The 8,327-nt window shown below is 39.4% G+C and overlaps 1 non-coding gene across 1 annotated transcript; it reads left to right on the forward strand.

Moving 5' to 3' along the window:
• Window positions 1-405: 405 nt before the first annotated feature.
• Window positions 406-510, forward strand: LOC117094000. Its single transcript, XR_004441341.1, has one exon. It is a non-coding gene; the product is annotated as a U6 spliceosomal RNA (small nuclear RNA).
• The last annotated feature ends 7,817 nt before the right edge of the window (window positions 511-8,327 follow it).

Raw genomic sequence — 8,327 nt, forward strand, 5'->3', positions numbered from 1 at the left:
TTTTTTTCCTCTTTTTCTCTTTCTCCTCTTCCTCCTCTTCCTTCTTTCTGTTTTCTTCTTTTATTCTTCTGATTTCCAATTATTTTAAAAATCCCATGCCTTTATTTGCTCCAAATGATATTTGCTAATGCTCTCAAATGAAGTCCAAAACTAAATTTAATTTTCTGATTGCCACTGGAGATGTTATGCACACAATGCTGCCAGAGTGTCCTTCCAACATGTAAATATGATCCTATTACTCTGCTGCACAAAATTCATCAACTGTCCTTATTAGGATCTCAAAGTTAAATCAAGCTTCTTTAGCAAGGTCTTCATGTATTCATCTGATCAAATGAATGTATTTTTACTGAGAGAGTATTATGCATGATTCTAACACATAGAAATATAATATTAAACAAAATGTCATGCTTGTTTTGGCAGCACATAAACTTAACTGGAATGATACAGAGAAGATCAGCATGGCTCCTGCACGTGGATGACATGCAAATTCATGAAGCGTTCCATTAAAACAAAATGCCTTATATCCTATGGAGTTTACATTCTAGTACTGGGAGGGGTGGGGGGAGAGAGAGAGAAAGAGAGAGTGAAATATAATTTTTGGTATAAAATATGAAGAAAATAAAAAAGTTATAAGGGGGAAGAGTGACTAAAGGAGGGACCTCTTTAGCTAGGATGGTTAGGGAAGGCCTCTCTGAGGCAGTGACATTTGACCTGAGATCTGAATAACAAGAATAATAAACTCTTAAGATTAAATTGTTACTTACCTGTGAAATTCAGTTATATAAATGAATTTTTCCCTTACAATATGAATTTTACTTTGTAAGAAGTATTTTGAATAGCAATCTAACTTTGTCTATTTTTATATACTGCTTCCTTGCAGACTAAATCTTTGTATTTGTGTGTGTCCTGTAAGTTAATAGAATTTTACAGTCCAAGAGAGCAAACTCCCTTCCAGTTAGTCCTACTACTACTCAAAATATGGGTCTTATCGAGCTTGTAACTCCTAAGTATTGTGAGACCTTGGACAAATGGGTTTCCTTTTCAGGCAGAAAATGAAAACAGCTACTATCTAAGATCCCTTCCAAGTCTGAAATATCTAAAATGGCATGATTCCACTTTGAGTCATATGTTTATGATCTACAAAAAACTAGCGCCTAAATTGACAAAAATCTGTTCATCTATGAGACAATGTTTTAATGGAATAGAAGGTAATTAATAATGATTGATGAATTTACTAAGTTTTAAAAATTAATTTGTCACTTAACATCTTCTAGATCTATTATGTATGCTAAGAGGTTTAATTCTTCAATGTTAGTGTTTTGGCTCCTTTTAAATTCCGATGGCCGTAGTTTTAGAAAACCTAATGAATGGCCTTATTTTTTCAGTTGCAAATAAGATAAACAAAAGGAAAATTGGACAATAATAGGTAACACTGTTTGAGGTCTTATTACGAACCATGCTCGGTTCTAAGTCTCCATATGTGAAAATTAACTTACTCCTCACAACACTGATAGGTCATTATACTTTTTTCACAGATCAAGACATCAAAGGTGATTACTTTAATAATTCAAAACTATTCAATGGTAAAGCTGGAATCTGATCACTAGCAGTCTGATATTGGGGCTGTATTTTAATTACTGCGTTATACTCTACTCTTAAGCACTATACTGAAGACCCTATTTAGATGAAGGCAAATTTGCACTTAACGATAGGGCTATGAGAGACAGAGAAATTACACAAGTTCTTGCAGTTTTTTAAAGATAAGTTTATCTCTCCACCAAAAGAAATAGCAATCACTACTAAACAAAAATATTATATAATGCCCTTTGCTAAGTCATAATATACAGGTAAGAGGAAGAGTGGAAGTGAAATTCACATACTCCTTTAGACCTTTGTGCAGGCAAGGCATCAAGACCACAACTAAAACTGAGAAGCAAGTACATGCTAATACCAGTAATTAACTTCTTGAACTAGCATGAGTTATATCTATCATCAACATGAATTGCATTTCTTCCCCATTTACCACCTATCTTAGGTTATATCTAATCATAGACATAACTCAAACTAATTCATAAGGTGTATCTCATAAGTTATACCTATGGTCAGTTTCAGGTTTCTTGATTATAACTTAATAGAGATATGATAACTAGGCTCCTGCCAAATAGCAGTGAAATATGACTGCAGGTACCATATTACACACATGTCCAATAAGCATTATGTAAAATTAGGCTGGTGGGCATGTATGTATAAGAAATAGATGAGCCAGGCGCAGTGGCTCACGCCTGTAATCCCAGTACTTTGGGAGGACGAGGTGGGTGGATCGCCTGAGGTCGGGAGTTCAAGACCAGCCTGACCAACATGGAGAAGCCCTGTCTCTACTAAAAATACAAAATTAGCCACGCATGGTGGTGCATGCCTGTAATCTCAGCTACTCGGGAGGCTGAGGCAGGAGAATCGCTTGAATCCAGGAGGCAGAGATTGTGGTGAGCCGAGATCGTGCCATTGCACTCCAGCCTGGGCAAAAAGAGCGAAACTCCGTCTCAAAAAAAAAAAAAAAAGAAAGAAAGAAAGAAAGAAATAGATGCAAACTAAACACATGGTTTGTTTGTTTGTTTTGCATGTACATAAAATAAAAGAGATCCACAGAAATAAGTCAACATGTTGCTGGTTCTAGGGACTACTTTTTTCTTTCTTTTTTTTTTTTTAAACGAGGAAAGAAGTTTCTGTCCGTTTGGCTGAAAAGAGGAATCACGTTGGGTCCACTATCGTAACTCACCAGAAGATCCAATAGGCACTGCGAAGCAAACTATTATTGTTCAGTGAATGGACTCTGATGGGGGATTCTTAGAGGAGGGATTGCCACCATCACTCTGGCTATTACTGACCAGTGTCCTAGACCTAACAGACAAAGCCTCAGAAGGAACATGATACTGCCTAAGTCTTGATTGTGAGAGGATACCTGATCTTTCTAGGGTTTTTCACAGTTGTGCAGTCCACTGCCAGGGATGGGTTTAGCCCATGCAGCTATAAAGGTATATTTACATCCTGCTCAAGTCAATTTCATATATAACCTTTACCATGTGCAAAGCATTTGGAATGAGGCACTAGCAGAGGATACAAATGAATAAAATACAGTCTCTGCACTCAGAAATTTGCTTTTTAACAAAATATGTAGCTATAATACAAGACAAAGTGAAATTCATTCTAATGATAATCTTGGAGAGGAGCTATAGGCGGACAGAACTTTGAGTTACTTAAAATTTACTATATCACATGGAATTGGGATGGATCACTCAGTTGCAAGCAAGGACAACATCTCTAGCTAAAGTGAGCAGAGAATAGTTTTAAGAGAAGGGTATTGGGTATGTTACAAAACCTCTAGAAGGGCCAGGTATGGAAGCTTTGCAGACAAAAGCAGTGTCCAAAACCACATACAGCAGAGCTGGTCTGATGAAGACACAACTGCAGCAAGAGCTGGACACAAAGTCCACAATGTGTATTTCCAACTCATGGGCAACAGGCACACATTCGGTCCCCAGAGCCACTTTCTACTGCCTCAGAAAACTCGATGCTGCTGCTGCCATTCTCACCAGAACAGAGTCCATGCGTCCTTCCTTTTCCATGTTATCAGCATCCAGCTTTGAACAGGGAGTGGCTATCCCTCATTGTCGAGGTCTGGGTCACGTGCCCACTCCTTAGCTTCCAGGGTCTAGGCGAACAATTATGATGTTTCCAGCTTCTCTAGTAGGAGCCAGCTCTTTACAATGTAATGGAGGGTGGGGGACTCACAAACATATGAAGAGTGCTCAAATGCTGGAAGACCAAAATTCATTGCAGCCATCCATTCCATGAAGGAAGCCACACCGAACACTCAGCTTAAAGGCAGGAGATCTGTAGTCAGCCCATTTTGGCTTTCATGCCTTCTTTCTTTTGTTCAGTGAGATAATGCTTTTTATCTCTCATTACCATCCTGTATTTTTTTGTCTTAGAGCATTTTACAGTTTCCTTGTTGAGATAATCTGAGTTGGGACTCCTAAGATTTATTTAATCATGGTATTTTCATTTGTGCCTAGGATTATAAACAAGGCAATATTGAAGGGCCAACTGGTTATTTAAGGGAAAAAATGATAATTCTTTGAAATTAGAAGATGATGTAGAAGAAAAACAGATATTACGGCATATATTTTCAAAGAGACAATTGGTGATAATTCATAGAGGTGGATCATTCATCTCACAACCAAGTAAGTTTGATACTACAGAAGTAGAGGTGACACCATCAGCTATTTGTTTCCAGACAATAAGCAACATGTAATACAATAAATTTAATGATGCAGAATGATTTTAGCAATGGAAAAATGCAATAAAGAGGAAAACCTCACCCAAGCATTTAACAGGATAATATGGAACAGGTCTCTCTAAGAGGCTCTGATTCACTAATAGACCCTCCCTTGATATCCTCTGATTATTAAGTGAAAAACTTTTACTAACTAAAAAGAACTTTAAATCAAATAATCACGTAGCACAAATGGCCCTACAGAAGATTTAAGTCATTCCCTCTGAATTTCAGGCTCATTTATACAAATGTCTACTAGAAGTTCTACTTAGACACCCTTAAGTACATCCCCCTAACTGAACTCATTATCTTCTTGCCAATTCCTGTTCCCTTTCTAGAATTTCCTATTTAGTGAATGATGCCCCAGTACACCCAGACAACCAACCAGGTACTAGAAAGTTGCCAGCAAGTCTTCCCTTGCCTAACGTCCTCCATCTAATCTATCTCAAAATTCCTCAAATTTTATGTTCTAAATATGTTCACAGTCTCTGCTTCTCTTTGTGCTTATCACCACATCAACATATCCCGGCTGAACATCTTGCACAGGAATTATGGCCATGTGCTCACACCTGCCTTTCCAGTGGACCTGGTGTCCAGAGAACCACCCCTGCACGGCAGTCAGAAAGCTGCTGAAACACAGTGCTCCTCATAGTTCCTCCTTGGGGGGATTTTTTTTTTTTTTTTGATTCATATGAGTCTGGTTTCAAATTCTGACTTTTCCACTTATTAGTGAGATGGTCTTGGGCAAGTTACTCAACCTCTAAGCCTCAGCATCTACATTTTAAAAAATGAAAAATAATGTTTTTTAAAATGAAGATTAGTCTGAGGATTAAATGAGAAAATGTGTTGAAAATTCCTAGCACAGTAGCCAGCATAAAGTAAATCCTTCAGTGAAATTTTTCGTAATCACTATAAGGAATTAAAGTCTTTTTGATGTGGATTCCCAATCAGAGGAGAATTCTAATACAAAGCAGATTTCTTTTCTAAACTAAAGAAGCAGAAAGGACCATGGATAAAGAGTTATTTGCATGCCATAAGGAGCACCATGTAACATATGACACCCTTGGAATCTCCTAAGGGAAAAGGCGAAAAGGAGGTTGTTTACTTCTCAGTGGGAATAGTGTTCGAATGCAAAATAGAATTCCACTGAGACGCATGAGAAGTGACAGAAGCAACAGCTGCTGTGCCATTAAATGCTTTACAGGTATTTATTCATTTATGTATTCATCAAACATTTATTAAGCACCTACCATGTGCTCTATGCTTCTTGCTGGAAATACCAACAACAGAATTCAAAATACGCTCTTAGGAAAATTCACAGAGAAAGCCATAATTTCACGTGCTTTATATGATAATACACATACACCCCACATCCTTTGAGATCTACAAGACAAACAGAGAAGGGAAGGAATTGAGAGGAGTGACCAGAGTAGGAGGAAAAGGAAGGGGGAAGGAAGGTCACTGGACTCAAAGAGCAGCACCTTGACAAACTCCGATATCGGAGTTCTGGTTGACAAGTGGGTGATGAGTCCAAGGTGAGTCTTTTGCTGTCACTGAAACATGCATCTGGTTGTGGCAGGCCCTTAATTTGTAGTGGAACACCAACCTGAGGCAATAACAAGTTTAGTACTATTGCCTCTGGAGCCCAGGTTCATCTGAGTACCTCTAGATCATGCATCTCTCCAATATCCAAGCTTAGTTCATTCAAAAGACCAATATCTCTGTAGCTCCTTTACCACTAAGACACACGAGAGGGATTAAATCAGCCTTTCTTCAGGCCCTCTCGGTGTGTCTACTTCTACCTTGACCAAACTCTCATTTCTGGTATCTCTCTCTCTGTCCCTCTCTCCCTCTCCCTCTCTCTCTCTCTATTTCTATCTCTACGTATCTCTGCCTTTCTCTCTCTCCCCTTCCCCTACCCTCTCTTCTCCACACCACCCCTTCATACCTCCATTTAGTCACCCAACTCCCCCTCATAAAATTTCCTCCAGTATCTTCTTGCCTCAGTTACTCATGGCATTCTCTTCAGCCTGGTTATTGAGAGCCCCAGAGAAAGAAGAAGGAAATATGTCCCCCCAGTTCCAATCTCACCCCCTTCTCAGTGCAAACTGCAGTTCCCCTAAATTCTTTACTAATACTGAAGTCACATTACCTGAATTTTAATTCCAGACCTACCTTTACCTGTAAAACCTTCAGAAAGCTATTTAACCTCTGTGCCTCAGTTTCTTCATCTGTAAAATGGGGATAATCACAGTATCTTCTAATGCTGTTTAACGATTAAATGAATTAATACATATAAAGTCTTAGAATACCTGTTATATATTGAGTGGTAAGTATTATTATCTCCTATGAAGTAAGAACACTTAAAAAATACTCATTATATTCATTAACATTTCTCAGGAAAAAAATCCATATATTTGGAGGAAAGAACATTTTGCCAGTAGACACAGTGTTAGATTAACTGTTTAGGTTAATATCTCGCCCCATCCCCCTGCTAATACTGAGAAACACTTCACTGCTCCTGCCCAATGTGAGCCTCGCTGAGGTATAAGGCAGGCCCACACCTTGGGATTCTCCCTGCTGTCAAGGCAGAAGGCACCGGCTTTGATGCTGCAGCTCACATTAAATCCTTTGTTCTCTCAGAGCTGATTCAAAAGGCCTTAAGATCACCCTGAGGGTTCATCGATCATACTAGTGTGTTTGGATTTTAATTTCAAGGCAGTGGGGATGCACCAAGATTCTTGAAGGAGGAAAATGGTGATCAAATTTCCATTTTAGAAAAAGAAATCTGGCAGAAATTTATGTAGCTGTATTGAATTGGAGGTAAGAGAAGCCGGAGGCAGGGAAATAATGCAGTGCGCTGGTAGGACAGGGTATAGCTCAGGGGTAAGCATCTGACTGCGCATAGGGCACAGTTGAAATAGTACAGGTGTGACATGCTGAGGCCTAGCCTCAAGCATGGCAAAAAGAAAGATGGATTTCTTCTGAAGGAGACATGCTAAAATTTAGATATGTAACGGAAAGGTAGCAAGTTTTTAGCTTAGATAACTGGGTAGATAACAGTCCATTAATTGAGATGAAGTATAGAAAAATCTAGAGAGTGAATAATGAGCCCCCCTGGGCCATGCTGAGTATGGAGTATCTCTGCACAGAGCACAACACGCTGTTGGAAATACGGATCTGCCCCTTGGGAGATAAAGACCTAAGAGACATCACCATGCAGGGAGAGCCTAGGCCACCAAAATGGATGAGGTTGCCCAAGAGCAAAATATAAAGCAGAAAAGAAAAAGGACCAAGAACAAAATCCTAAAATCCAAGGAGAATGAAGATCAAGTGCAAGCAAGAGAGGGCATGGTCAAGGAGGCAATAGGAGGACCAGAAAGAGTGGCGTCACAGATGCTAAGAGATGAGGGGCATTGAAACTCATTCAACCCTTAGAGTAGTGACCAAAAGCAGCTACACTTACAGAACATCTACTATATGCTAGACACTACTATGGCTGCCAGAAATATACTTGCAAAACAAAAAGGAAGAGTCCCTGACCTCATGGAATTATATTCTGGGGGATACAGAAAAAGAACAGGTAGGTAATGATACATGCTCTGAGAAAAACCTAAAGCAGGTAAGAGGATAGAAAGTGATGGCAAAGAGATGGGCAAAGGGGGTGCACTTCAGATAACAATGTTCAGGGATGGCTTTGCTAAGAAGTGACACACACAGATAGCAGAATGAAGACAGAGGGAGCCATGCAAATGTCTGGAGAATCATGTTCTAGGGGCATAGGCACCAACACATGCCAAGGCTGTGAGATAGACTGCCGTTTGCAGAACAGTAGTATGCCACTGTAGCTGTGGTGTGGAAGCAAAGGGGGATGTAACAGGAAATAACGCAAGACGCTTGGCCCCAGGCCAACCCATGCAGGGTCTCGCTGAGAGGTCAAGTGTGATGACTGAGAAGACGCTATTGGATTTAACAATTAACAAGGCATTGATGA

Source organism: Trachypithecus francoisi, unplaced genomic scaffold (assembly GCF_009764315.1).
Source record: "Trachypithecus francoisi isolate TF-2019V2 unplaced genomic scaffold, Tfra_2.0 Lachesis_group12, whole genome shotgun sequence".
NCBI classification, from domain to species: Eukaryota; Metazoa; Chordata; class Mammalia; order Primates; family Cercopithecidae; genus Trachypithecus; species Trachypithecus francoisi.